The 5346-nt window shown below is 39.2% G+C and overlaps 1 pseudogene across 1 annotated transcript; it reads left to right on the forward strand.

The window, feature by feature from the left end:
* Positions 1–4029: 4029 nt before the first annotated feature.
* On the forward strand, positions 4030–4961 carry LOC105523229 (annotated as a pseudogene). The gene has a single exon (XR_001003561.1). The product of XR_001003561.1 is annotated as a 60S ribosomal protein L6 pseudogene (transcript).
* The last annotated feature ends 385 nt before the right edge of the window (positions 4962–5346 follow it).

The raw sequence follows: 5346 nt of genomic DNA on the forward strand, positions 1-5346 counted from the left end.
TATATCAACAAGACAGAAAATTAACAAGCATATTGAGAACTTGAACTCAGCTCTGGAACAAATGGACCTAATAGACATCTACAGAACTCTCCATGCCAAATCAACAGAATATACATTCTTCTCAGCACCTCATTGCACTTATTCTAAAATCTACCAAATAATTGAAAGTAAAACATTCCTCAGCAAATGCAAAAGAACAGAAATCATAACAAACACTCTCTCAGACCACAGAGCAATCAAATTAGAATTCAGGATTAAGAAACTCACTCAAAACCCCACAACTACATGGAAACTGAACAACCTGCTCCTGAATGACTACTGGGTAAATAAAGAAATGAAAGCAGAAATAAGGATGTTCTTTGAAACCAATGAGAACAAAGATACAACATACCAGAATCTCTGGGACACATTTAAAGCAGTGTGTAGCGGGAAATTGATAGCAGTAAATGCCCACAAAAGCAAGCAGGAAAGATCTAAAAACAACAACCTAACATCACAATTAAAAGAACTAGAGAAGCAACAGCAAACAAATTCAGAAGCTAGCAGAAGACAAGAAATAACTAAGATCAGAGCAGAACTGAAGGAGAGAGACACAAAAAAACCCTCAAAAAAAAATTCAGTGAATCCAAGAGTTGGTTTTTCGAAAAGATCAAAAAACAGACCGTTAGCCAGACTAATAAAAAAGAGAGAAGAATCAAATAGACCAAAAAAAGTTGATAAAAAGGATATCACCACTGATCCCACAGAAATACAAACTACCATCAGAGAATACTATAAACACCTCTACGCAAATAAACTGAGAAAACTAGAAGAAATGGATACATTCCTGGACACATACCCCCTCCCAAGTCTAAACCAGGAAGAAGTCGAATCCCTGAATAGACCAATAACAAGTTTTGAAATTGAGGAAGTAATTTACAGCCCACAAACCAAAAAAAGTCCAGGATCAGATGGATTCACAGACAGATTCTACCAGAGGCACAAAGAGGAGCTGGCACCATTCCTTCTGAAACTATTCCAAACAACAGAAAAAGAGGGAATCCTCCCTAACTCATTTTATGAGGCCAGCATCATCTGATACCCAAACCTGGCAGAGACACAACAAAAAAAGAAAATTTCAGGCCAATATCCCTGACGAACATCGATGCAAACATCCTCAATAAAATGCTGGCAAACCAAATCCAACAGCACACCAAAAAGCTTATCCACCATGATCAAGTTGGCTTCATCCCTGGGATGGAAGACTGGTTCAACATATGCAAATCAATAAATGTAATCCATCATATAAACAGAACCAACAAGAACCACATGATTATCTCAATAGATGCAGAAAAGATCTTCGACAAAATTCAAGACTCCTTCATGCAAAAAGCTCTTAATAAACTAGGTATCGATGGAACATATTTCAAAATAATAAGAGCTATTTATGACAAACCCACAGCCAACATCATATTGAAAGAACAAAAAGTGGAAGCATTCCCTTAAAAAACCAGCACAAGACAAGGATGCCCTTTCTCACCACTCCTATTCAACACAGTATTGAAAGTTCTGGACAGGGAAATCAGGCAAGAGAAAGATATAAAGTGTATTCAAATAGGAAGAGAGGAAGTCAAATTGTCTCTGTTTGCAGATGACATGATTGTGTATATAGAAAACCCCATTGACTCAGCCCAAAATCTCCTTAAGCTGATACGCAACTTCAGCAAAGTCTCAGGATAGAAAATCAATGTGCAAAAATCACAAGCATTTCTATACACCAAGAACAGAGAGCCAAATCATGAGTGAACTCCCATTCACAACTGCTACAAAGAGAATAAAATACCTAGGAATACAACTTACAAGGGATGTGAAGGACCTGTTCAAGGAGAACTACAAACCACTGCCTAAGGAAATAAGAGAGGATACAAACAAATGGAAAAACATTCCATGCTCATGAATAGGAAGACTCAATATCATGAAAATGGCCATACTGCCCAAAGTAATTCATAGATTCAATGCTATCCCCATCAAGCTACCACTGACTTTCTTCACAGAATTGGAAAAACTACTTTAAAGTTCATATGGGACCAAAAAAGAGCCTGTATAGCCAAGACAATCCTGGGCAAGAAGAACAAAGCTGGAGGCATCATGCTACCTGACTTCAAACTATACTACAAGGCTACAGTAACAAAAACAGCATGGTACTGGTACCAAAACAGATATATAGACCAATGGAACAGGACAGAGGCCTCAGGAATAACACCACACATCGACAACCATCTGATCTTTGACAAACCTGACACAAACAAGCAATGGGGAAAAGATTCCCTATTAAATAAATGGTATTGGGAAAACTGACTAGCCATATGCAGAAAACTGAAACTGGATCCCTTCCTTACACCTTATACAAAAATCAGCTCCAGATGGATCAAAGACTTAAACGTAAGACCTAGGACCATAAAAATCCTAGAAGAAAACTTGGGCAGTACCATTGAGGACATAGGCATGGGCAAAAACTTCATGACAAAAACACCAAAAGCAATGGCAACAAAAGCCAAAATTGACAAGTGGGATCTGATTAAAGAGCTTCTGCACAGCCAAAGAAACTATCATCAGCATGAAAAGGCAACCTATAGAATGGAGAAAATTTTTGCTATCTATCCATCTGACAAAGGGCTAATATCCAGAGTCTACAAAGAACTTCAACAAATTTACAAGAAAAAAACCAACAACCCCATCAAAAAGTGGGCAAAGTATCTGGACAGACACTTCTCAAAAGAGGACATTTATGCAGCCAACAGACATAAGAAAAAATGCTCATCATCACTGGTCATTAGAGAAATGCAAATCAAAACCACAATGACATACCATCTCATACCAGTTAGAATGGTGATCATTAAAAAAGTCAGGAAACAACAGATGCCAGAGAAGGTGTGGAGAAATAGGGATGCTTTCACACTGTTGGTGGGAGTGTAAACTAGTTCAACCATTATGGAATACAGTGTGGCAATTCCTCAAGGATCTAGAACCAGAAATACCATTTGCCCCAGCAATCCCATTACTGGGTATATACCCAAAGGATTATAAATCATTCTACTATAAAAACACATGCACACTTATGTTTGTTGTGGCACTATTCACAATAGCAAAGACTTGGAACCAACCCAAATATCCATCAATGATAGACTAGATAAAAAAATGTGGCACATGCATACCATGGAATACTATGCAGCCATAATAAATGATGAGTTCATATCCTTTGCAGGGACATGGATGAAGCTGGAAACCATCATTCTCAGCAAACTATCACAAGAACAGAAAACTAAACACCGCATGTTCTCACTCATAAGTGGGAGTTGAACAATGAGAACACATGGACATAGGGAGGGGAAAAACACACATCGGGGCCTGTTGGTCAGTGGGAGGCTAGGGAAGGGATAACATTAGGAGAAATACTTCATGGAGGTGACAGGTTGACAGGTGCAGCAAACCACCATGGCACGTGGATACCTATGTAACAAAACTGCACGTTCTGCACATGTACCCCAGAATTTAAAGTATAACAATAATAAAAAGATCTTAAGCTGGAAAATGGAATACTGTCTTCTACCTTTAGTATAAGGAAATGCCACAAATCTTCTTTCCAAATATAAAATGGGGAATAAAAACTTAATGTTGTTAAAGATGACTATTCATACATTTGATATGTACAAAGCACTTTCCTATATTTTAGCATATCTGATTTTCATAGTCACTATGGAGTTGTTACTGACTCCATAATTTACAGCTTACAGCATCTAAGAGACTTGCTCAGAAGGTCACAGCTGGTAGAACTTTCCAGGTCTTGTAATTCCAAATTCTGTCTTCCCCACTTTTTAGCATTGATTCTTATGTAAAGGAACATAAGTCCCTTCAAAGATTTTACTGTCTCTATAAATGATTTTGCCAAAAGTATTAGAGCTTTTATGCTGATTGTTTTTCACTCGCATAATTTCAGCAATTTGATGAGTAGAATTACCACTATTTATATATTTTAGAAATCTGGATAGACCGGAAGCCGAAACCTTAGTTCTCTTTCCCATCTTGCAAGATGGCGGGTGAAAAAGTTGAGAAGCCAGATACTAAAGAGAAGAAACCCGAAGCCAAGAAGGCTCATGCTGGTGGCAAGGTGAAAAAGGGTAACCTCAAGGCCAAGAAGCCCAAGAAGGGGAAGCCCCATTGCAGCCGCAACCCTGTCCTTGTCAGAGGAATTGGCAGGTATTCCCGATCTGCCATGTATTCCAGAAAGGTCATGTACAAGAGGAAGTACTCAGCCGCTAAATCCAAGGTTGAAAAGAAAAAGAAGGAGAAGGTTCTTGCAACTCTTACAAAACCAGTTGGTGGTGACAAGAACGGCGGTACCCGGGTGGTTAAACTTCGCAAAATGCCTAGATATTATTCTACTGAAGATGTGCCTCGAAAGCTGTTGAGCCACGGCAAAAAACCCTTCAGTCAGCACGTGAGAAAACTGCGAGCCAGCATTACCCCCGGGACCATTCTGATCATCCTTACTGGACGCCACAGGGGCAAGAGGGTGGTTTTCTTGAAGCAGCTGGCTAGTGGCTTGTTACTTGTGACTGGACCTCTGGTCCTCAATCGAGTTCCTCTACGAAGAACACACCAGAAATTTGTCATTGCCACCTCAACCAAAATCGATATCAGCAATGTCAAAATCCCAAAACATCTTACTGATGCTTACTTCAAGAAGAAGAAGTTGCGGAAGCCCAGACACCAGGAAGGTGAGATCTTCGACACAGAGAAAGAGAAATACGAGATTACAGAGCAGCGCAAGATTGATCAAAAAGCTGTGGACTCACAAATTCTACCAAAAATCAAAGCTGTTCCTCAGCTCCAGGGCTACCTGCGATCTGTTTTTGCCCTGACGAATGGAATTTATCCTCACAAATTGGTGTTCTAAATGTCTTAAGAACCTCATTAAATAGAAAAAAAAAAAAAAGAAATCTGACTGATAAAAAGACACTCATAGGACATTTCCGGGCTCCATCACTCTAGGTGCATGGACTTAATCAATTCACTAACTCTTCTCAGCTTTAATGGCTTCATCTGAAAATCTGTGAACAACCAATGCAGCACTGTGTCAAGGAATAAGGCCCTGGAAACCCTTATACCAGGTAGACTGCTACACAATCATTCAGTCATAATAACCACAATAAAGTAAAATATAAAACCACCATACCACCTCACAACTTACTGCAAACACACTGTGATTACCGTCAGCAGGTGGGACCTTGACAAAAGTCTTCACAAAGCCCTTTAGGTTTTCTTTTTGGTCATGAACATGAAGCGGAAACAAACATTGGCAAATTA

This window comes from Colobus angolensis, unplaced genomic scaffold, assembly GCF_000951035.1.
Source record: "Colobus angolensis palliatus isolate OR3802 unplaced genomic scaffold, Cang.pa_1.0 Scaffold455, whole genome shotgun sequence".
Taxonomy (NCBI): Eukaryota; Metazoa; Chordata; class Mammalia; order Primates; family Cercopithecidae; genus Colobus; species Colobus angolensis.